At 44.6% G+C, this 25,982-nt stretch overlaps 1 long non-coding RNA gene across 1 annotated transcript; it reads right to left on the bottom strand.

The window, feature by feature from the left end:
* Nucleotides 1-3,265: 3,265 nt before the first annotated feature.
* LOC142488703 (uncharacterized) lies at nucleotides 3,266-5,718 on the bottom strand. The gene is made up of 3 exons (XR_012799596.1): nucleotides 5,672-5,718; nucleotides 5,384-5,448; nucleotides 3,266-3,371 (listed from the first exon to the last, which is right to left on the bottom strand). It is a non-coding gene; the product is annotated as an uncharacterized LOC142488703 (long non-coding RNA).
* Between the last annotated feature and the right edge of the window lie 20,264 nt (nucleotides 5,719-25,982).

The raw sequence follows: 25,982 nt of genomic DNA, 5'->3' as shown, positions 1-25,982 counted from the left end.
TAAAGAAAACACGTTGATTGACAAACACTTCCCCATTCAAAAGCCTATAAGAAATTCAACTGACCGACTATGACCCATATGTACTAAAGGGTGCAATGCTTTGGCACGTCTTGACGACTATTCATTTGAATGGGAATTAGGATGTGCACAAGTGTAGCGCCCTTTAATGAATATGATCCTAAGTAGGATTGCAACTTTAACGCTGAATTATTTATTGTAGTATAGATGTAAATATAATTGTCCCTGCTTAGAGATTTCTGACACCCCCCAAAGTGAGACAGGTGCAAAATATCTTAGCAGGATTACACTAAGCAACATGTTCAAAATGTCTGTATTGTTAAAGGGAGAATGTTTCAGTTGAAAAACCAGCCTGTCGAAGAGAGCCCATTAACTCTAATAACAACCTATGAAGAATCAAATTTATTACGTGTATTACAGTAAGCAGTACTGATCTTTTACATTTAGGCCATTTGTCCGGATATTTTTAAGAATACTAGAAATGACAAACACGTGTCCTCTTTTAACTTTATTGTGAACCGAAAACAACACAACATCCAGAGAAAAAGCTGTGGTTGTCTCTTATGGAAGAGAAATGTGTAAGATTTCAAAAAGCAACCACACAAGAATATGTATCATGCTGGAGGATTTCCTTTAACTGCATTGAATTACTGCTTCTAAACCAAGATGTGCAAAGACAGTATCAGCCATTGAACTAAAAACCGCAGATTTTCCTGTTAGTCAAAACCAAATAATACAAGAAAAATACCAAGTTATACTTCAATGTGATTGAATTGCACTTGACAGATACATTTATAAACCATAATCTTATGGGTATTTCTTACCACAGAGGAAATCTACTATACTCTATCAAAACATCTTGATATTCAATGCTTTAAATCATAGGGTTTGTATGGTGTTGATACTGCATTGTCTATCTCTAGGTACAGTAACAAGCCAGACATTTAAATTGGCTTGGAACAAATTTACTTTTTCTTATGTAATAATGTTTCCCCCACCCGGTGGGAGATTTGGCCATTACGGTTCGTGTGGTGCATGATACCTGCTGGTAACAGGAGGGCTGAGCTGTCCGCCGATGGTAGTGTGGACACAGGGTCAGGTTTCTGGGGTACATTACCCACATGGTTCTCTAGCAGTGCAGTGCCTCCATCTGCCGTAGGCTCAAGTGAACTGAAGGTGATCTCCCACGGTAGAACGATTACCTCTCCCCCCAGTAAGGTCACACACCAGGCAGGAGGTATAACAACAGGAAAGTTTAATTGTCCTCACTGTACAGCACAGTAACACGGCAGGGTTCTGCCCGATGCAATCTCTCAGCTATCCACTGAAAGATGGTCCCTGGATCTTTCAGTACAGGCCCAGGGCACCCGCAGCAGTTCCAGCTCTTCCCTGACCCTCTATCAGGGACAGAAGTATGGTACACACTCACTCTCCCCCAGAGGGAAGAGGACAAGAGAAGGCCCAATAGTCAGTCTCTTGGCTGTGTGAAAAGAAGAAAACTGTCCTGCGCTCAAGCCGTCATCCAACACTGTTGATATCAGTGTGAGTCACATGAAAAGATAAAGGGAATTCTAATGGACCAGAATGGAGGTCAGAGCTTGATAAGAGTGTACTTACCCATGAAAATCTCACTTCAGACCTCGGTCCTAGTTCCTCTGTGCTCTGATCTGGGCATGCAGCCTTCAGTGTATGTAACCTGCAGGAGAAGAGATCCGGCGTCACAGCCAGTGACTGAATCGGAGGCACTTCCGGTTTGAACAGTAAATCTTCATTAAACGCACTGCCCTTAAGTACAGCCAGGAGGGCACCAGGTCTGTCTTATGATTGGTCATTCCCAGGCCTGATGTCACCACCTCCCGCTGTCACTCAAGTACAGAACCAAGGAGTTGGAAAACCCCATATCAACTACTGGCAGTCTGATTATACCAGGGCTTACTGCAGAATAGTAGCCACATTTGCTCTGGCTACACTTAGGACTGACAATATTCCTGGCCCTATTCCCTTTTACTCCTTATATATATCCTTAGTCATTTATGTGGTTTGTTTGGCCTCACCTCCTTTCTATCTCCATGTCATCTTTTTATACCTATTGCACACATACAAAATTGCAGCCACAGGAAGGAAGAGTCAACGGGCGAAAGTGCTCACCTATGAGAAATAAACCTTTTGTTTAATCAAGAAAGAATCTTCATCTGAGGTCAGGTACAAATCAGTCAGCCTAGTATGTTCTCTATACTCCATTCTCACATGGCATTACATCCTTTAGTCTTAGTTTATAATACAACGTTTCAAGGACCAAGCCCCTTCACCAGGAAAACCCAGTTTAAATATTTTTTGTTGTTTCAATGAATATGAAGTTTGCTTTTTCTGTTATAGCCTTCACCCATTTACCATTTTCACCTATTACTTTTGTCCCACATCAGATTAACACACTAATTAACATTACACAAAGATGAATAGCTAAATGAAATGAAGTACCTCCCAGGTTTGAAGTGACAATGAAACATTGAAAAAAAAATGTAAAATAATTTTGACTGCCTTAATTGAAAAAGCAAATCAATCACGAAAAAGTAACGAGTAGGGAAGATTGCTGTTTTAATAGACATATATATATATTTTAAACTAATGGCCTCTTCAAAATATACGCATTGTAAATTATTTTGGAAGTTTACAAAAGTGTATTTGTTTTAACCCTTTCCCTGCCCCATGCCAGTGGGACATTATATTGAATGGGCCCCTGGTGGCTTTGTGACATTGCTCCAATGTCATTGCCTTTTATACTTATTTCTAAGGGCTATTGCAACCTCAGCTCTCATCGAGTTGATATTGCAATTGAACAAAGACAGAAAAAGAGGACTTCCTCTTCTGTTCCCAATGTCAAGGGTGCAAATCGGAACCATGTACAGATTTAGCATCATTTACTTGCGCTTTTGTCTTCCGGGTGGTGTATGCGCCCCCGATCATATTTTTTGCCTGCTTGTGACTGACCAGTGAATGCGTTGCGGCCAGGAAAATTGAATGTTAGCGTTGGTTGCAATAGTCTGCAGAAATGATAGTAGGCGTTAGTGTGCTAGTTTTGTCTTGAAAATCTAAATGCAATATAACCCGTCCCATATTCCCATTTATTTCATACAATAGGATATGTAATGGTATTTAAATGTAACCCCCACTTATTCCCCCCCAAACTTCAGATGACTAAAAAGTATATTAAAATATGAAATATTTTTTATTAGATTATAGTAAAGGAATTTACGAAAAGTACAATAATACATATTTCTTCGCTCTTCTTCCAAATATACAATCTCCTTCAATCGGCATCTTTTTCGGGCTGGCTGGCTCTTGGACATTTTCACCTGTAAAGACAATATGTTGTACTGTATATAATTCATTGAGAAGAAATACAGTAGTGTAGTGCATGAATTACATTGTGTAGTACTGCACCGACACACTTTATTCGAGCAAATACCCGGTATGTACCTGGCAGATACCTGGAATGCGCCACTCCTCACCTCTGACAAGCCCCGTTGCATTTGCCTTCCCAGCCTGGGTTCATGCCTGGCTGACGGGCGGCTGATCTGTTAAATGATAATGATTAGGATTTAATAGGCTGCAATGCTTCGCGTGTCTACCAGATGGCATAAATTCCTGAATTGTAATGCAGTATATATATATATACTGTGCAGTATTGCAGCCAGAGGGAATAAAATGCTTCAATCCCTGCTTGGAAAATAACTCAATGCACTCGGGCAGAAAACAGTCACAAACCTCAATACACCCGGGTATACCCGAATTCGTGGGACTAGCCAAGCTCGAATAAAGTGTGTCGCCAGTGTACGCGTGTTTCTATGGAACCTGGTGGAAACGCATATGCGTGTCATTGAATTTCTCTGCATGCGTGTTTCTATGGAACTTGGTTGAAACGCATATGCGTCATTGAATTTCTGTGCATGTGAGTTTATATGGAACCTGCTTGAAATATATGTGTGACATTGAATTTTGGAGTATTGTAAAAAAAAAATAGATGCATGAATTACAGCTGCAGCTACTAGTTTTAGACCACTTGCCATGAGAATTCTGAACTAAAACCCATCCAATGCTGTGAGATTTCTTCAGTCAGACTAATGGCCCATCAGATTAACACAGTGGGGATCACTGCATTTGAATGGGACTCACGGTGTGTGAATCCTGCAGAGCTGGGTGGGAGTCCCATTCAAACACAGGGACCCCCACTGTGTTAATCTGATGGGCCATTACAGTCTTTTGTGGACAATCTCACCATTTACTGAGAGATGGTGTGACAGAGCAGCCTGTAGGCGAGGTCAGACAGACACATAGACACTGTGTAAACCTTAACTGTAGTGGGTCTATTATCCACCAGGCAAATGAACACCATGGGTACTGTCCCTTTAAGTAAAAATAAAACATAAAATAAGGACCTATTCCCGTTTAGGGAAACTAACTCAACTTATACTGCAGTCCCTTTCTAACAGGGCAGTCAGCTAATCTGGTTATCCGCCCAAAACATGTGCTCCACATATAAAGTATAATAAGAAAGTCTTATCTGTATTGCAGCTCCAACAGTAAACAGGAACGCCGGTTCCGAGGAGCAGGCTGTGTCCAGCTCGTAGCAGTCGTTTGGGTTTGGGGTCCCAGCTGGTCCCAGCAGCAGAGCTCCTTGCAGGGCTGGGGGACCAGAGCAACAGCCAGGGTCCTTCCTAGCTGGGAGAAGTCTCTCTTCCCTCCTGGGGAAAAACTAACTCCCCTTCTCTAACAGCTTCCTGTCTTGTATCCCTGCTCCATCAGGAGTTGATTGTACACACTTCCCTGTTGGTGTGAAATTCGACACACTTGCAGTCTCTAGATGCCTGGAAAGGGAGTTTTAACCCCTTGACTCTCTTACAGATGGTCACAGAATTTACAAGGCAAGTGGTCTAAAACCAGCAGCTGCATCTCTACATACTGCACCGACACACTTTATTCGAGCAAATACCCAGTATGTACCTGGCAGATACCTGGAATGCGCCGCTCCTCACCTCTGACAAGCCCCGTTGCGTTTGCCTTCCCAGCCTGGGTTCATGCCTGGCTGACGGGCGGCTGATCTGTTAAATGATAATGATTAGGATTTAATAGGCTGCAATGCTTCGCGTGTCTACCAGATGGCATAAATTCATGAATTGTAATGCAGTATATATATATATACTGTGCAGTATTGCAGCCAGCTGGAATAAAATGCTTCAATCCCTGCCTTGAAAATACCTCAATGCACTCGGGCAGAAAACAGTCACAAACCTCAATACACCCGGGTATACCCGAATTCGTGGGACTAGCCGAGCTCGAATAAAGTGTGTCGCCAGTGTAACATTACCTGACAGTATAGCTAGGTGGGTTTCCTGCACAAACACTGTGTTGATGCTCATCAGACCGGCAAACCTGCAAAACATGAATGAAAACAGAAATTAAATAATGACTACAATAGGCATTTTTGACTTTTTGAAAAACTAAAATAAGACAATAATACAATCTTCTTCAACCGCCAACTGACATCTTATTGCTGTCTCTTTTACATATTCAAATGTTAAAAAAAAGTGAGATTGTTTGTTTGTTTTTTTTAAGAAAATACAGTGGATGCATGAATTACAGTACTGTACATTACCTGACAGTTTCGCTGGATGTGTTTCTTACACAAACACGGTTTTGTCATCAGCCCGACAAATCTGCAAAACAAGAATGAAAACAAGAATTAAGCAATTACTACAATAAAGTACTTAATTAAAAACCCTTTCTGCAAAACTATTTATTAGATTAAAAACATTTTAAATATTTTTATTTATTTATTTAGTTCATGAAGTCGTCTTCGTTGCCCAGAGCGCTCTTATACCGCAAAATGGGATTGATGCTGTCTTTCACAGTCTTAAATTGTCCAATGCTCATTTTAAACCAATTCTTTAGTTTGTCTATAATGGCTCTCCTCAAATTGATGGGAATCGCTCTCTTCTCCATCAAGATGTCAAAGTTGACTTGTTTGCACCACTGGGAATACAGCTAAAACTAACACGGTGCTTGAAAATTAGCCCAGCAAATCGATGCGGCTGTCCTGCACAGTTTGTTGCATGTCTTGACAGAGTTTTCATTGGCATAACGGAAAGCGGGATGTCAATTATGTATGTATGTATGTATGTCTTTATTTGTATAGCGCCATTTATGTACATAGCGCTTGAAAGTAGTAATACACTTGACAATCATATAAATAACAAAAAATACAAATAACAGATCATGGGAATAAGTGTTTCAGACATAAAAGTAATATTTCGGAAGAGGATTCCCTGCTCTGAAGAGCTTACAATCTAATTGGTAGGTAGGAAGAACGTACAGAGACAGTAGGAGGGTATTCTGGTAACCTCCTGCTGTCCGGTCTTCCTGCCTCTCAAAGCCCAAAGCCCAGTGAGATCTAGGGGAGCCACATTGGGAAACATCGCCATTTCCTCCATCACCGAGAAATGTCCGTCTAGGATTCTTCTTCCCGTCACGCTCTCCGGTGAGGGATTTTTGGTCACTACACTGGCTTTTGTTGACTCCGGGTCAGGAGGTAATTTTCTCGACCAGGGTTTCGCAGAAAGGAATAACACCCCGCTTGTACCCAAGGAACGCCCAGTTGGACTAGAAGCCATTGATGGTCGACCCTTGCAGCCAGCTTTCATCTCTCTACAGACCTCTCCGCTCCATTTTCTCACATCTATGGACCATTCCGAAGAGATCTCCTTAGATGCCATCCACACTCCTTCCGTGGATATGATCCTTGGTCTCCCATGACTACAGATACACAATCCACACATCGATTGGAGAGGTAAAGAACCTGTTGTATGGGGCACTTCTTGCATTAAGGCCTGTTTTTCGCCCGTCAGAAGCCTTTGCAGACTTTCTTCTCCCCAGGAGACGGTTGCACAATTACCAGGGTGTTACGTTGACTTCAAAGATGTATTCGACAAAGCCAAGTCCGAAGTATTGCCGCCTCATCGCCCTTATGACTGCCCGAACGACCTACTACCGGGATCAATACCTCCCAGAGGATCTTCTTATCCACTTTCCATTCCCGAACTAAGGCGATGAGGGTTAGCCGCTACGGTAATGAAGTTTTTATTTTAATAATAGTGTTCTGGAGCAGGGGGTCTCTTGAGCTGAACTTCATTTATTTCAGCCTTAGGGACCCCTACTTCTCGAGTTACAGGCCTCGGTATGTGGTGCCAGCATCTCCTGCAGTATTTAATCTCCCGGTCATGTGGGCTGTGACACAGAGGATTTTTAAATGGTGGGGATACCGGCACCACATAATGGGGCCTGTAACTCGGGAATCAGGGGGTTACAGAAGCTGAAATCAATGTGGTTCTGCTCAGGAGACACCCTGCTCCCATACAATATTATTAAAATGAATATTTAAACTGCACCATGGCCTGTAAGAGTCATGCACAGAGATGCAGCTCTCTCCGTGCAGCTCTTCCAGGCTGCATTTTAAACAAACAGTTTCAGTGCAATAAGACTTGTAAGACTATGTAACTATGTAACTATGTAACTATGACTTAGAAAAAAAACAAGCAGTACGATCTGGCAATTGTTGACCACACTTTAAAAAAATTGTGTTTTTTCTTAGTAGAAAGAGAAATGGGAGCCCCAAGCCCCCTAGCGGCGCTACTTCAAAAAGATCCAGCATATACAAAGTTCACATGAAGATTATAAATGTTTCAAGTTCACTCTCAATGACTGTCCCATGTAAGGAATGGTATCCCTCGTAGCACGTTATCAAACCGTGGTTAGGTTTCCTCAATAGCCTCTGTCCCGAGGTATATCTTACATGAGGTAAACTCACAGTAAATGAATAAACTCACTGTTTAGTGTGCGTGGGTTCCAGGACGTCGGCGTGCTCCAACCGGGGTAGATGCGGAAATGGGGATGGATGAGGCGGTGCAACTGCCTTGAGAAAGAATTTGCAGTCTGGGACTTCTTAACTGGATACAAAAAAAGCTTTATTGGCACATAGTAGCAAGAGACTAACTCTTACGCATTTCGCGCGTTGACCCGCTACATCAACCCCCGTTGATGTAGCCAGGGCCCTTTTGGCTCCCCGGTTCCCCGTTCCTTTTCCCTTGTCTTCACCAGTGGGAGGGCAGCTGCGGGGGCGAGCACGTCGCCAGAGGCTCCCGGTGGGGTAGGAGGCAAGGCGCCGCCATCTTTGTTATGTCCGCGCATGCGCGGAGGCTTGCGCATGCGCAGACGTGATGCAGCGGCCATTACAGAAAGGGAGGATTTGCAGAGATGGCGCTCCGTATCACAGGGGTTCACCAAGGTCGCGCATGTGCAGCTAGCAGCAGTGGCGGCCATTACAGATTCGCGCATGCGCAGTGCAGATCGCGCACGCGGCCCCAATGATAGAAAGCTTTATGGGGAACTACAACAGCCAGCAGCCTCTGGGGAATGCCCTATGATCTCTGTCACATGCAGCCAGACAGCGAATAGGGCTTGCAGCTTCTCCTGCTGGAGAAAGATACATTGTTGTGCACAGACCATGCGAGGTAGTTGGTGCTGGATTAGGTAGGGGGAGGTTGTGTAGGGAGCAAGTGGCTTCTTACAGTAGGCCATGGTACCCCCTAGGCCCCAGCTAGGCTCAACTCCCCTTCAGTTTGTGGCTGATCTAGGGAAGGCCCCTTAGGTAGAGTCAGTCAGCTTAGTCAGGGGCACAGCTGCAGTGCTGCGTGTTCTGACAAGAAGGGTCAGTGTGCAGGAAATCAGTCTCTGCAGTAGAAGAGACAAAGACTGTCTGAGCAGTGAGCTCACTCAGAAGGAGACCATCCACCAGGAGGAGGACGCCATCGCTGAGGCTTTCTCGTTGGACACAGGCTGGTCCTCATCCATTGTTCTGCAGTACCCGGGTGCAGGAGCACCAAGCAGGTACCATCCAAATCCCCAAGTGCACCAACTTACACTTCATCTTAGTGGGCAGTGCTTTTCCACAAGTGGGTGGGGTTGTGGAACTCTTTTGGGTACATGGACTTTGGGAATACTGTGTGGGTTATCACCCATGAGGAGCAGTGTTACAGGGTGACACTGAAGGTTACTGTTGATGATGTCATATTGTTGATGTATGTGTATTGTGTTTATTTGCCCCTGTAGTATATAGTAACTGTTTATATATACCTGTGGTGTATGTGGTTACACTATATGTGGGTCCTGTGTCAGGGAGAATTCTACACTCCTAGCGGGTATATATATATGTGTGTGTGTGTGTGCGTGTGTGCGTGCGTGCGTGTGTGTGTGTATTGACATAAGACAATAGGAGTGCTGGTGTCTATTTGTCAATCTTGGTTTTGCTATCTGCCCTACAGTAGCATTCAGAGAATCATAGGTAAGAAATTCAGTGTGACACCATGGAAACAAAAAGAAAACAGCGCACAACGCCAAATAGTGAAGTAAGTAATAGAATGTATTACAATGTTAAAGGGGTAATAAATCTGCGTACATCAGATAGAAATAACATGTGCATTTAGTGCATAACACACTGGTTACCACTCTGTAGCTGTAAAACAGGATGGTCTGGCACTCAGCTGTCTCTGCAGGAGCCTCTATGATGGTTCTGGGGCATGGGATCCTTCATGCACTCCTCACACAGCAGGACGCTGCTCACAAGGGGATTCCTTTCAAGCAGACTGGTAATACTGCAGATTCAGACACTTAGTGGGACCGCTCCTCAACCGGCAGAACCGGTTTAAGGCTGCGTTGTAGGCAGAACCAAACGCAGCCTTAAATCCGTATCCAGGAACATGTCCGAAACATTAAAATTGGGTTTGACAAACATAGTGTGTCAAGACACTTTTCATTACATCATGGTAAAGACCCTTCTAGTCTTACTTTCAAGGGGATTCAGTTTATTCCAGTTAATAGAAGAGGGGGAGACAGAGTCAAAACATTATCCTCTAAGGAGACTTATTGGATACATAAGCTAGATACCATGTCCCCCAAGGGGCTCAATGAGGATGTGGATATTTGGGCATTATATTAAAACCTCCAGCCCACGTCCACATTAGATTTAGTGATAAGGCACTGCTATGTGTTTCCTTCTCCCTGCTGTAGCTTACCTGCTATTTCTAGTTAGATATATATATATATTTTTTTTATATTGCTTAAGGAATTTATGATGTCTATTTTAATCTTTTAATATACTAATAATATGTTTCTTTTTATTCCAGCATGGTTTTATGTTCATGTTAGGTTTAGATTATATGCTAGTGTTTTTTTCTTTTTTTTTATATATATATATGTGATTGTTCATTTGTTAATAAAGTTGTTGTTTTAAAAGTAGAAATAAATCTTCCCTAATACTTTGACCATAGCTCAGATGATTGGTCTAACTCTAATTGTTTGACCAATGAGACATCTCTGAGAGGTATTTAAGACCTCTGGGTAATGGCCAAATTATTCCCTGAAGAAGTAGTTAGATCTACGAAACATGTTGGATGTATTAATGCCATAATTTTGCCTATATTCATCCTTTGGATTTTTATCACTATCAGCTTATATTGGCTGCCACCGTGCTAACTGAGCGATTTCTGCGCCGGTAAGAGACTGTAAGGGACTCTCCTTCTTCCTCCCTATTGATTCCTCCATGCCACGAGAACTGTGACGTCACTCCGCTACACCACGTGACGGAGCGGCATCGTGGCACGCTGTGTAAGCCCCTGCAGGTGCGGAAGTGTTTGCAGAGCAATTCCAACAGCTCTGGACTTCCCTAAGATCATAGCAGCTGGGAAAAGCAGCAAATCTACACAGGAGAGACGGGGGACTGTAGGGGAATTCCCCTGGAGGCAGTATATCGCCGGTTGAGGAGCGGTCCCACTAAGTGTCTGAATCTGCAGTATTACCAGGCTGCTTGAAAGGAATCCCCTTGTGAGCAGCGTCCTGCTGTGTGAGGAGTGCATGAAGGATCCCATGCCCCAGAACCATCATAGAGGCTCCTGCAGAGACAGCTGAGTGCCAGACCATCCTGTTTTACAACTACAGAGTGGTAACCAGTGTGTTATGCACTAAATGCACATGTTATTTCTATCTGATGTACGCAGATTTATTACCCCTTTAACATTGTAATACATTCTATTACTTACTTCACTATTTGGCGTTGTGCGCTGTTTTCTTTTTGTTTCCATAGTATATGTGCCAGGTCTCCACCCTGACCACACCCTCTCCAACACATATCTGGCTGGTCAGGGAAGACCTGGCTCAGCCTTCTCGGGGACAGGTACCAATGAAATAGAATTTTTTATATATTCTCTTTGGTAGTAGTACAAATGGATGTTTTGGCTGCAGCTTCCCAAATGTCCTCCCAGTCATCTCTATCTATGTCTACGTTTAGGTCCTCAGCCCATTTTAACATATAATTGTGGTTTGTGGGTATCATGGAACGTGCTAGTCCCAGGTAGATTCCTGAGATCAGACCTCTTTGGTAAGTTCCCACGGCACATTTTTTTCCGAAGGTCGTGAGGCTTTTAAATTTGGACCTGTGGGACGCCACTTGGAGGAAATGTCTGATCTGGAGGAATCCGTATAAGGGAAGTTTTACCAAGGGGTGTCTGTCCTGTAACTCCAAGAATGACTTCAGAGACCCCTTGTTAAGTAAGTCTGATGCTGTCTTTATACCCGATTCACGAAATTGCTTAAAGTCCCTGGGGTCGCAACCCGGGGGAAAATCTGGGTTATCGAATATAGGTATAAGGGGGAGGGGGAGGATGTCAAACCATGTCTGTCTTTTGTTTGTGACCAAATTTTCCACGTACATCTTATGGCTCCCAGGCCTATTTCGCCTGGTATTATCTTCCCACCCCCCTGGGACCAAAGTAGTGCTCCAAGGGATAGGGGAGCCACGTATGAGGCCTCAATCTCCAACCAGCCACAGGACGCTGGGTCATTATTCCATACCACCGTTTGTTGTAGGTGAGATGCTTTGTAGTATTTGATTATATCTGGTACACCTAGGCCTCCGCACTCCTTTGGGGCAAGCATTACGGTTCACGCCACTCGCGGCCTTTTATTTTTCCATATAAATTGGAAGATGCTATTTTGGATGTTTTTGAGGTCTGCCAGCGGCACACAGACCGGGAGAGTCTGGAAGAAATACAGCAGTCTGGGAAGGATATTCATCTTAACTGATGCTACCCTACCGAGCCACGAAATATGGTATTTGTTCCATCTGTGGAGATCTTGTTTAATTTTTGTAAATAAAGGGGGAAAGTTGCAATTGTACAATGCTGCGTATGAGTTGGCTATTCTGACTCCCAAGTATTTTATATTTGTGGAGCTCCACTTGTAACTAAAGTTGAGCTTCATTAGTTTTACTTCTTGGGTGGTCAGGGAAAGATTCAGGGCTTCTGATTTATCGCTGTTGATTTTGTACCCCGAGATCCGGCCGAATCTTTCCAACTCAAACTGAAGATTAGGAAGGGTCGTCATGGGGGATGTCAGAGACAGGATAACGTCATCCGCGAACAGTGAAATTTTGTGTTCTCTGTCCCCGATGGAGACCCCTCTTATATCTTGGCTTTGTCTAATTGTTGCTGCCAGGGGTTTGATTGATAGTACGAAAAGGAGTGGGGATAGAGGGCAGCCTTGTCTTGTACCATTCTTAATTTTTATGGGGACCGAGTTTCCTCCTGGGAGTTTGACAAATGCCGATGGGTTCTTATATAGGGCCCTAACCCCCTACAGGAAGGTGCCTTTAAATCCAAATTTAGTCATAGTGTGGTCTAAGAAATCCCATCTAATTCTATCAAATGCTTTTTCAGCATCTAGACTTAATAGGAATGCTTTTGTCCCCCCTAGATGTACGTGGTCAATGATATTTATTATTTTGCGCTTATTAACCGAAGCTTGTCTGCCCGAAACAAATCCGACCTGGTCTTTATGGATCAAGCTCGGTAATATTGGATTTAGTCTATTTGCAAGGATTTTACTATAAATTTTAAGATCCGAATTAAGTAAAGATATTAGTCTATAGCTCCCGCATTGGAGCGGGTCTCTTCCTTCATTATGGATAATTGCCAGGTTAGCTGTAGACATGGATACTGGGACATCCTCCCCCTCCATAAACAAGTTGAAAACCTCCGTTAAGTGTGGAACCAGCACTTTCTTGAATTTTTTGTAATATTGGTTCGACAAACCGTCTGGCCCTGGGGTCTTGTTTGTTTTTAGTTGTTTTATTACTTCAAATATTTCTTTAGGGGATATTTTCTCGTTAAGTTTAAGGACGGTTTCTTCTGAAAGGGCAGGTAAGCTGCATTCCTCTAGGTATCTAGAGATAGCCGCCAACCCAGACTGGGCGTTTTGGGGGGTATTTAGGTTGTACAGTTTGGTGTAAAAGTCTGAAAATTCTTGGGCAATTTCTTTCTCTTTAAAAGATTTTACACCCGATTTGGTCCGGATTGCCGAAATTTGGGATTTAATCCGAAGACCTTTCAATTTATTGGCCAACAACCGGTCAGACTTGTTTCCTTTGTCGTAATAGCGTTGGTTTGTCCATCTCAATGCCCTCTCTACCTCATCAAGTTGGACTCTTTTTAATTTAGTCCTTGTTTTTTCCAGAGTTTTGTATAATTTTTTGGTGGGTTTGTTTTTATGTGCGGCCTCCAAAGACAGGACCTTTTCCATCAATTCCTTGTATTCTTTTTGTCTCTTTTTCTTTTGGAAGGACGCTATGGAAATTAGGGAACCCCGGATCGTTGCCTTATGGTCTTCCCACAGCGTTATAGGGGAACCGACCGAACCCTTGTTTATATCGAAGTATTCTTTTAGTTTTTGCGTAATTGTGCCCACTATCTCTGGGGAGTTTAAGAGAGAGTCGTTTAGTTTCCAACTGTAGCTATTGTTCCCACTGAAAGGCAGAGAGAGCACTATGTCTATGGGGGCATGATCAGACCATGTTATCGAGCCAATACTTGACTGGGTAGACGCCTGGAGAACATTTTTGGTACCCAGAAAAAGATCAATCCTCGACTAGGACTGGTGTGGGGCAGAATAGAATGAGAAGTCTCGCTCCCCCTGGTGTTGGGTTCTCCAAATATCGAACATTGGGAAGTCTCTAAGCATATTGTTAAATTTTTTGACATTGATTATTGATGGTTTTGGTGGCGCTATGCCTTGGGCACTTGATCTGTCTTGGTCTGGGGAACAGGTCATATTAAAGTCTCCCGCTATTATTACTGAGGGTGATTTAAGGTTACTTACAGTTTCAAAAATTGACTCCATGAAGGGGATCTGGCCTTCGTTTGGCACGTAAACGTTCACTAACACAATCGGCTCTCCTGTAAGTGAGCCCAGCAAAATTATGAATCTACCCTTTGGATCCAAGATACTCTTTTCTAGGGCAAAGGGGGTATTACTGCGTATCAGGGTAGCTACCCCTCTTTTCTTAGTATTGCAGGAGGCGTAGTATGCTTGTGGGTACTGTCTACTGAAAGTGTTGGCAGGGTTATTTGGGTTAAAATGAGTCTCTTGTAAAAACAAGATGTCACCGTTGAACTTATTCAATTCTTGGAGTGCTAGTCTACGCTTTTGTATGGAATTTAACCCCTTAACATTCATTGATACGAGTTTTATGTTCGTTTTACTAGCCATAATAGTTTAATTGATTTGTGGGCCTTTGCTGTGGTCACTTTCCCAGGGTGATCAGGCTCATTTATCTTTGGTCGATAGACCCTTCGAGCATCATCTGCGCCGACCCCCAACCCCCCTATGATCTCCAGAGTTTCGAGAGGCGACTCGTCTGAAGGGGTGGGGGTAGGAGGGGGAGGGGGAAGAAAAACGAGGGTGGGTTGAAAGGGATAGCTAGAAAAAGAAATCTGAGGGCTATGAGAGAGCCCAACCATGTGAAACCTTCCTTGCCCTACTGGCAAAGGTGGAGGGCTTATTGCCCTTTGGAGATCTTCCAGCGCGCTCTCGGGAATGGCGCCCTGAGTGGAGGGGGGGACCGAGCTCCTCTCTCATCTTGTATTTTAATTTTATTTTCTTAGTACAACAGCTTTTAAAGTTTGGGGGAGACATGGGGGCAAGTATACATCGGTGGAGGATGGGTGGGATTGGCGTGGTGGGGGGCTGGGATGGTGGGGAGGGGTGGACATGAGGGGGAAGAAAAAGGGGGGATAGGGGGGAGGGAGAGAGGAGGAGGAAGGCGAGAGGGTGGGGAAATTGGGAGGGTGAGGTGGAATGGGGCAGTGGTGGAGGGAAGGAGGGAGAGATCAACTGTACTCCATATTTCGAGTATCTATCAGAGTAGGGTGGGTGGGAGAGGTGGGGGGTGGGAGGTTGAGGAGGGGTAGACATGGAGGGGTAAGGAAGGGGGAGTGGGGGGGGAGGGGGGGAAGGAAGGGGGAGTGGGGGGGAGGGGGAAAAAAGGGAGGGGGAGGAGAGGGAAAACAGAGGTGAGGGAGAGAGATCCACTGTACCCCATATTTCATTTCATAAGAGCTTTTATTGGTACCTGCAATATGTATAACATCAAACCTAAAAACTTCTACATTTTGAAACAGCTACTCAGGAGTCATATCTTAATACACTAGAGATAGCATCACCATTTGTGTAACTTTAAAAAGACGATTTCCACTTTGTGACAGGAGGAGATGGAGGGAGGGAGAGGAGGAGAGGGTGGGGGAGGAGGAAGGGGGGCTGGGGGAAGGGGGGATGGTGGGAGGGAGGGGAGGGGGAAGGGGAGGGGGGGTGGAGGAGGAGGGAGGGAGGAGGGAGGGCAGGGGGGGATGGTTCTTAGGGAGGGGAGGGGGAGGGGTGGATGGTGCGGGAGGGAGGGGGTTGGGGGATTGTGCGGGAGGGAGGGGGATGGGGGTGCAGGAGGTAGATGGAGGAGGGGTGGAGGGAGGTGGAGGGAAGGGGAAAAAACCACCGGGGCCAGTGGTGTACTGACTGGGATTCCTTGTTTGTATTTGCTAGACTTATAACAACATAACAAAATAACTTATACACTTATACAAGAGGTGCTCTGGAAATAACGTCAAACCGTGTATGAACTTGAACAAACATTTTCAATTTCAGGGGGAGCTGGGTAGGGCGACCCTGGGGGTGGGCGGGGGGCAGGACAGGTGTGAGGGGATGGTGGAGGATGGGGGATGGGGAGGTGGGGGATGGGATTCCGCTGAGCAGACCCCCTAGTTTGTGGTGTATTTATGGAAATAGATAATCATTCACAAGTTTTTACTAACTGTAGACCTACGACACAGGGTCTCAGCGTGGCTTCTTGGCTCGGATCTTTAGTTGAAGTCTTCCCAGCGGTACCAGCCGCTGTGTTAGTCTCGCCCACGCCGTCTTAGTGGGATGGTGGGGAGAGGGGATCATCAGCAGGTGGAGGGGGATGGGGGAGGAGGGGGATGGGGGAGGGCGGGTGGAGGGTGAAGGAGGGGGGGGGGGTGGGACCCCAATCCGATATGGGGGCCTGCCGGTTCAGAGAAGATCATCGGGTCGGACCCAGGGAAGGGGGGGGGGCGGACAGAAGACCGATGTGGAACCGTCCCTCCCCCCCACCGACCCACAGGTGCATCGACCCTCCATTGTCCGGTGTTGGAGCTCCAGCCGGTGGGGCAGGATGAAGCCTCCCTCGCCCAGATCCGCTCCGATGAAGCCTTCTGTGTTTGGGTTCCTTTGGGATGCGATCCTCTGTGATGTCCTCGGGTTTCTCCTTGGGGAGGGCGATCTACAGGAACCTTCCTCCTCGACACCGTCATTCAGGGAGGGGAGGCCCAGTGCCTTCAGGAAACGGGGGATGTCTTCTGTGTAGGAGATTGTGTGGAATTTACCCTCCGCAAGTACTATCAATTTAAGAGGAAATCCCCAGCGGTACTTGATGTTCTTTTCTCTCAACAGGATCGTGAGGGGTCTTAGCTCTTTCCTTCTTTCGATAGTTGCTTTGGATAAGTCCTAGTATATTTGTAGAGGTGTATCTTTGAAGGTAATTGTTCCTTTATTCCTGCTTGCTGTTAGGACGTGCTCCTTCTGGGAATATGAGTGGAATCTAACAAGAACATCCCTGTTTTTTTTGGGATCGGAGAATTTAGGGCCAAGAGCTCTGTGTACTCGATCAAGCTCTAGAGTTTTCTGGGACAGGTCAGGTGCCAGTTCAAGAAATAATTCCCTCAGGTATGGACATAGGGCTTCTGTTGGAATTGATTCTGGTATATTGCGCACCCTGATATTCTGTCGCCTCTCTCTATTCTCTTGATCTTCGATAGATTCTTTTAAAGATCTTATCTCATATGCCATTCTATTTAGGTCGTCATCTGTGTTTTCGATGTCTTCCACCCTCTCTTCCATGGTCTCTGTTCTTTTCGTTAGGGCCTCCATATCGCCTTTCATGGTGTTAATGGCCTTGTTGAGGTCCTCCTGGAAACCTTTTCGCATCCTGGAGAAAAGTTTCTCCATATATGCTTGCGTGAGTGCCCCCGTGGCGCCTGTGACCTCCGACGCCAGCTCCTCCTCGTCCCCCTCCGGAGCGCATGCCCCGTCGCCATCTTGTGAGACCTCGTTGATTATTGCTTGGCGCGGACTCGGGGAGAAGTAGGCTGTTACTCTTTGGGGTAGCGTTTTTTTGTTTTTGTTAGCCATCTTTGCTGACCAGCTAGTTGTACAGTACCGCTGGAAGGGGCCACAGACTGAATCCCTCAGACGTCTGTATCCGCTAATTTCTCTGAAAGTCTCAGATGTGGGGGTGTTTGATAAGCAGGTAAAGCACTTACCCCCCCCCCCTTTTAATTATTTTATTATTTATTTATTTCCCCCCCCCTTTTTTTTTTCTTTTCCCCCTTCTTTCTTTATATGTCGACACTCAAAGGCCTCTCCGCGGCAGGACACAGAGGGGACTCTCCTGGGCTCTCTCCTCCTTGCCTTCTTCCCTCCCTCCTGCATGGTGGCGTCGGCCATCTTGTTTGGGGAATTCATTCAGAGACTCTGAGACTCTCCCCCGCAGCCCCGCGTGCAGACAGGTAGATCCTTTGGCAAGGGGAGTGCCCATGTGTGCTCCCCCTCCTGTCTGACAGTGCCCCGGGTCAGCACTTTATACGGTCGTGCTTGTGTAGGGGTAGTGGGGGGGGGGATTGCGCAGTGGAGCGCGCCGCCTCCGCCCTACCTCGTGGCAGCAGACGGTTCTCGGACCCCACGGGGAAGAGCTTTGTTCGATTCACCGCAGGCCCGAGTTCTGGAGGGCGCTCCGAGCTCCGACGACCCTCCCGCTCCGTGGGCTTGCTGGTGAGACTCCGCTCCCGTCCCGTCCGCCAGAGACAGAGGGCGATTTCTCTGCGGGGGGTCAGGGCCTCCAGGGGATCCGTCGGGGCGCCGCAAACTGTAGCTGGGAGCCGGTACGAGCACTGTTATGGCGAGTAGGTTTGTTTATGCTTTTTGTACGTTTAGCTGAGCCTTTAGTACATTTATTGCTCTAACTAATAAATTTATTTTAGAGGGGCTCTGGAGCCGGTCCCTCAGGCAGCCATTTCCTTTGATGCCACCGGAAGTCTCTCATTTCTTGATATTTCTATTGAAAAAAAATATTTAAGACAACTAATTTTCAGTACTTGTCATATCAAAATACCTTCTTTTTTAAATACAGATTTTTTCCTGACAAAAAGAATATTTAATCACCTTTTCCTCAGTACTCAAAGAATGTAGTTAATAACTTATACATCTACAGCGACAATATACATACATACTGCTGCGGCCAACTTCAATCTCACAAATGCCCGTAATGTTCCGGGGCTTTTTTTGGCTGGCGCCGAACTTGGCCGCGCTCAGCCGCTTCTTCCCCTCTCCTCATGACTCCCTGGCTGCTTAGCTGCTCCGCCTCTGCTCGGCAGCTTCGTGCATCTTCCCCTTCCCCTCGCGACCCCCTGGCTGTCTCTGCTCCCCCTCTTCCCGCATCTCCCCTCCATTTCCCTGTCCCATGTCCCCTTACCCGGAAATGCCGGCGGACGTGTGACCGGCACCACAGTGACGCGCGTAACGCATCACCAGCCGCATGTAACCAGCCGCGTCTGCCCAGAGTCTGCCCGCACATTGCGGTGGCGGCCGCTGAAGACTCAGCTCAGCCGCCACTGTACATAAAACAGTCATAAAGGCTTATTCAGTAACCCGTGATATCGCCGGACTTGAATGGGGCTTTCTGTGCGGTAGCACCGGTATCGGTGATTTTGCAGCTCACAGAATAAACCAAATTGTTGTCAACATTCCAAAAATGTTCCATGGAGAACTTTTGTGATGTTACAGGTGAGGTGTGCCATGCAGCTGGAAAGGGATTGCATTGCGTGAGGCATTGGAATAAATAATATATCGACAAAACTATTTTAAAGAAACACATTATATACCTCTGGGTGATTGCCTCTGTACCATTCCCTCTTCATCAATCTCTGCACCCCACTGCCTGTCACTCTCCTCCCTGCACTCATCAGTTCTGTTGCCTTCTGCACATACCTACCTCCCTCACTTTACTATTGTATGCCCCCCAACAAGCATGGCGGACCTCCTCACTCTTAATCCTTCCTGCACACAGCTCCTAAATCTCACCCTCATCCAATGATTTTTCCCCCGCACTTAAGTGTCCTCCTCATCATTACTGCCTATCTGCCTCCCCTAAATTAGTATAATTTAAGTGTGCTAAAGGAGAATTTAATCCTAATACAAAAATGTAATGTGATCAGTGACTTGTAGTGAAACAAGGACAATTGATGCTTAAAAATATAAAATAATAGGTGAATAAAGTGAAAGGTAATAGCTGGAACTTACTGCGAAACATGTAGGGCGGTAGCTATAGTAATTCACTTCCTGATCTTGGTACGAGACTTCCGGTTATGCCACATGAATATGTCCCTTATCCAGTTGGCCGACAAAGAGCATAGCTTCTGACCTCTACGTCTGGTTCACCAAAAGAGGTAGCGCGGCCTCTAAATGCATGGATCAAGGTGTTCTTGGGAAGTCTGCCTGATGTCTCATTAAGATCTATGGCACACCGGAACAACTTTAACAGGCCCAGAGAGATCCTGACCACATCCAACAAGTGGAGTCTTGTATATACTTTACCAATTGTGAGTCCAGATGCTGTTTTAATAATAATTTTTATATTAAAACGATTTATACAATTGGTTCTCTTGCCTGCACTATATTTTCCATACAGTTTCTTTGAGTCCCCTAAGTACCTGGAATTGTAGCTAGGTAAGCTGGTTTGTATAGTATCTGCTCTGCAGTCCAATGATCCGCACTCCGCGTAGATGTACAGTAGCAGCATATTAGAGAGGCCCCAGCACGGAGTCCCTGATGACCCATACCTATTGCATATTCTCCTCCATGTGACCTTGGAGGAGGCTGAATGCTGCACTGTGTGAGGTCAAAGGATTCCTCACCCAGCCAACATGGTCCCATGAGATCCCTTCTCTCTCCGCTAGAGCACATCACATTCCAGGACATTGGCTACTACAAAATCTACCCAGACACATCATCCATTTTTGGGACTGTCCGGCCAATTCACAACTGATGGCAACTGTGAACAGAATGTAAAGAGAACCCTGACCCATGGGGGGAGGGGTGGCATGACTCTTGGCCTGATGGTCCTTGGAGGGAGATGCATAAGGGAAGGGAAAAAGAGAATTAGGGAAGGGGTAGGTTATTTAAGAGATGGGTGCCACGTGCTTACCTCTATGCTGGATTCCTCCTCAAAAGATTCTTGCCCACCCACCTCTTTTGTTGTAAGTTTTGATGGTTAAAGTCATTTTATCAAGCGCTGCATTGTATTATTGCATGCTGTTAATAATAATAACAATAATAATAGCATGGTATTGTATAGGTCTGCTAGTTTTATGTAGCGCTTTACAGAAACATTTTGCATGCACGGGTCCTTGCCCCGTGGAGCTTACAATCTATTTTTTTTGGTGCCTGAGACATATATATATATGGGCAGACCCTGCAGTCATTGCAGGCATTGCAAACCGAGCAGAGTGAGACGCGCTGCAGAACGGAGTGGAGATAGCGCTGTGACGTCATTGGAGGTCGAAGTCTCGCGAGAATTGGAGCCGGAGCACATGACGCGGAAGTAAACCAGGCTAGCAGCAGTGCAGTGGACCGGACAGCTTACTCTATGAGTGTGAGAGACTCAATTGAAACTCTCAACTGCTTGAAATTATTTCACACCATGTGAGTGAGATACTGTTTGTTATTTTTTAGATAGTTTTTACAATTAAAGGTTTTATACTATTTTTTGTTCCATTGTCCCTTCCCCCCCCCCCCCCCCCCTCCCTGGTGAGCTATATCCCATGTTAAGGAGACACGCAGCTGCAGATGAAAAGGTGACCCCTGAAGCAAGCAGCACACGTGGACAGTCTGAGATCCATGCAAACAGCAAAGAAATCCCAGCAGCAGTGTTCCTGAATCCCAGTGGTGGATTAAAGGCTTATATTTGGCTGACTAAGTGTAAGTGTATATCTTACCACCTTAACTCTGAAATTAACAGACATACTGCCCTATGATATTTTTCTCTTTGTCTCTTTCCTGGCTTATTTGCGCCTAGGTCATTTCTTCTCTCTCTCTATATATATATATATATATATATATATATATATATATATATATATATATATATATATATATATATATATATATATATAAATATATATAATAAAATTAATTTCTTGAATTAATTAATAACCGTGCTGAAATAGTGATAGAGGAAATGTGTTCATGTAGGCAAATGCAGCTCTAAACCGGATTATCCAAATCCAAAAAATGTGCATAAAAAGAACAAAGAGCGCAAAATCCTGACAAAGTGAGAATATGACGTAAGGGGGGGGGGGGTCTGACATAACAGCACTGGGATCTAAGCAACCATTTTAAGTCAGCATCCATCTTAGGTTTTGTCTGAGTGAACGGGTTATGAGATGAACGGTTTGAAAGGGATTTTTGCTTTCAATTTTTCAAGTGATAATAAACCAAGCAGCTAACTGAGAAAAAACCTTGAGAATGGGTGCAACGTGCCAATGTTATGAAAATACGAGACTGATAGGCGCAGTGTCTCATTCCGAAGGTGGGGGCCCGTGAAGTTCCGTATGTAGAGTAAAAGTCACCGGCGTGTATAAGGAATATTGCTGAATCATTTCATTTAGGCATCCCATAATGTTATTAACTCGATGTGTTCATGTTCATATTTTGTTTACGTAGTGACGACACGCAACCTTGTATAGGGGGCGTGGGTTTAGTATTTTGTGTATAAATAAGGCCTGTATGCCACCATGTCGTTGGGAGGGTTTAATTTTGAAACTCTCCTCTGCGTGTGCACCGCACAAAGCAATAAACTTATTTGTCATTCTGCAAAATATATCCTCAGACTTGTGTTATTTATTCACAACTTTATCAGATGGCGCCCGAATAGGGACCCAAAAATACCGGAAGCTGAGCACCTGAAAAAACAACTCCTCGGTCACTCAAAGCTGAGCGCTCGTAAGAATCTAGGTAAAAGGCACCTTTTGAGGAAAGCCTGAGTTTAAAAAGTTGTTTTGAGTGATGTGTAGAGAGATGTGTTTTGAAGGGTGTCTCAATCTGTGTTGACGGGTTTACCTAGCAGTGTCAAATAAGTTTATTTGTTTGTTCCTGTATCCATTTTAAAGTGTTATAGATGTTAAGTTTTATTGGGATTAAGGTGAGAGTCCCGTTAAAAATGTTGGTGTTTTTGTGATGAAGGTGAGTGTTTGTATGCTTAAGGGATTGTTTTTCAGACTGTCCTGGGTTGTGATAAATATTTTTGTTGTCTGAGCAGGAAGGGTCCCTGATTGTACATTTGCTCTGTCTTGTCAATAACATAGATAATCCAAGAATGGGGAGGGGGGGGAGGGAGGGGTAAGGGATGCACCCGCATCAGCAGGTAAAAAGTGTATAAGTAATAAGGTGTCGAGCCAAATACCGGTGCAAAAGAGGAAAAGTATAACTAAAGCGGAAAAGAGAAAAAGTTCCTCCTTGAATGCACTCGGATGAGCCAGTATTGATAGTAATGAGTGTGTTAAAAACCTTTTAATCACAAGAGAAGGTTAAAAAAGAATTGTACAGAGGGGCATGGTATATATAATCCAAGGCCAGCCCCTAAAAGGCAAACCAGCAGAATCGTCCTCACTCTTGAGGAGATATGGGTATAACAACACCTAAATGTGGAACTGTGTCGCTCAGATAGTACCCTTTCCTATAATACCAGATTAGAGGGTCCATAAACCATATGGAAATCCTTATGTCAATAATTCAATGAACCTAAAATGATATAGGTCATTGAAGCTAAGTCTGGAGGGTAATTATCTTACACCGACTGGACAGATGGTATATATCTGGGTGATGTCCCTAGTCCACTTAAGCGGTGTGTATAGTAGAAAAACAAGACATGGTGAAAACAATAACAACGCAACAAAGATTATAGTCAAAAAAAGAAAAAACTCAACCACCATGTACATATAGTAGTGAGATGTGTAGCTAAATAGTGTGTGAGCTCTGCAAAGGGCAAGCACAAAGTGTGCTAACGGAGACGCCCTGAGGCACGGTTCAAAGACCGTATCCAGTTATAGCCTCTATATACTCGTTGATGTTTAGTGCAGAGATCAAAATCACAAAAAGCCTCTCTAGAGTCCAGTAGTTAGCACTAATCAGGCCCAGTAGTTATAGGTTGCTGATAAGTACATGGGGTGAGGAACAAACTAACTCATAAATCAGATTAAGTCTCCCTCTAAGCAGGTAAATATAATATATACACAGCTAGGGCTGATAATGGTCAGTTAACAGAACCCCTGATTACATCCCCCTCTCTTATTTGCACATATTATGCTGGTAACCTGAATGGTAGCTATGATAGAGTGAAAACATAGCAGACATAACAATTCACAGTAGATTGTCAGGACAGGATAGTATCTTCAGTCCTAATAAGGGTGCTACTTAGCTCTTGTGTGCACTAAAAAGCCGCTGCACCATCGTTGGTAGAGGGGAACGGCAGCATAATACCGGGGAGGTGTATTCTGGTCTTGAGGCAGCAGCTACAGCCGCGGAGGCGCCATCTTGGGTGCGGTGACGTCACCACGCTCGCGTGCGAAACGTGCGGCAGGTGACTACGAGCGTGGTGACGTCACCACACCCAAGATGGCGCCTCCGCGGCTGTAGCTGCTGCCTCGAGACCAGAATACCCCTCCCCTGGTATTATGCTGCCGTTCCCCTCTACCAACGATGGTGCAGCGGCTTTTGAGTGCACACAAGAGCTAAGTAGCACCCTTATTAGGACTGAAGATACTATCCTGTCCTGACAATCTACTGTGAATTGTTATGTCTGCTATGTTTTCACTCTATCATAGCTACCATTCAGGTTACCAGCATAATATGTGCAAATAAGAGAGGGGGATGTAATCAGGGGTTCTGTTAACTGACCATTATCAGCCCTAGCTGTGTATATATTATATTTACCTGCTTAGAGGGAGACTTAATCTGATTTATGAGTTAGTTTGTTCCTCACCCCATGTACTTATCAGCAACCTATAACTACTGGGCCTGATTAGTGCTAACTACTGGACTCTAGAGAGGCTTTTTGTGATTTTGATCTCTGCACTAAACATCAACGAGTATATAGAGGCTATAACTGGATACGGTCTTTGAACCGTGCCTCAGGGCGTCTCCGTTAGCACACTTTGTGCTTGCCCTTTGCAGAGCTCACACACTATTTAGCTACACATCTCACTACTATATGTACATGGTGGTTGAGTTTTTTCTTTTTTTGACTATAATCTTTGTTGCGTTGTTATTGTTTTCACCATGTCTTGTTTTTCTACTATACACACCGCTTAAGTGGACTAGGGACATCACCCAGATATATACCATCTGTCCAGTCGGTGTAAGATAATTACCCTCCAGACTTAGCTTCAATGACCTATATCATTTTAGGTTCATTGAATTATTGACATAAGGATTTCCATATGGTTTATGGACCCTCTAATCTGGTATTATAGGAAAGGGTACTATCTGAGCGACACAGTTCCACATTTAGGTGTTGTTATACCCATATCTCCTCAAGAGTGAGGACGATTCTGCTGGTTTGCCTTTTAGGGGCTGGCCTTGGATTATATATACCATGCCCCTCTGTACAATTCTTTTTTAACCTTCTCTTGTGATTAAAAGGTTTTTAACACACTCATTACTATCAATACTGGCTCATCCGAGTGCATTCAAGGAGGAACTTTTTCTCTTTTCCGCTTTTGTCAATAACATACCAAGTGAGTTTATTTATGGATATCTGTTTAGAAGGTCTTATCTGTATCCATGTTATAAAAGTATAAGGTTTATCAGGACTGGGTTGGACCCGCTGAAGTAATTCAAGTGTTTTTCTTGGGTATAGTTATGGTGAAAAAATATGATTGGGGAACAGTCTTGTGACAGGTCCTTATTTGCATATTTCAGAACAATAACATGCCAAAAGAGCTGTACGCATTCAGCTTGCGCTGATTATTGTATCAGGTGTATTGTACAGGTCAATTAAATGTGATTACTGTAACAGGAGAATAATGGGAAACCAAAGTTCTCAAAATTTGCCGTTAGAGGTTGTGTGTCTGCAGACAAAAATAATAAAGAATGTATACAGAGAACAAGAAGAGACAATATAAATATGTTTTGTTGGCCAATGAAAAACACATGCAAGTCCCAGAGGAAAAACATGCCACCCCAATGAAAAAAGTTTGTTTGCAATAAATTACTATGTGTGTCTGTGGCAGTATAAATCTTTGGATTTTATGAGGTTTTTGTGGCTAAAATCATGCATGGCTTGCCCGGCTGGCGGACGCCGCAGAAATCAGTTATGAACGTATAAGCTTTTCCTTCCATTTCCTCACATGCAATAAGTGGTTATAAATCATTTCCTGATATAAACTCAAGTTTCGGTGCCG

The sequence above is a fragment of the Ascaphus truei genome, chromosome 2 (genome assembly GCF_040206685.1).
Source record: "Ascaphus truei isolate aAscTru1 chromosome 2, aAscTru1.hap1, whole genome shotgun sequence".
In the NCBI taxonomy this organism is placed as follows: Eukaryota; Metazoa; Chordata; class Amphibia; order Anura; family Ascaphidae; genus Ascaphus; species Ascaphus truei.
The sequence above is the reverse complement of the archived record's forward strand: the minus strand, read 5'-3'. Positions and strand labels throughout refer to the sequence as shown.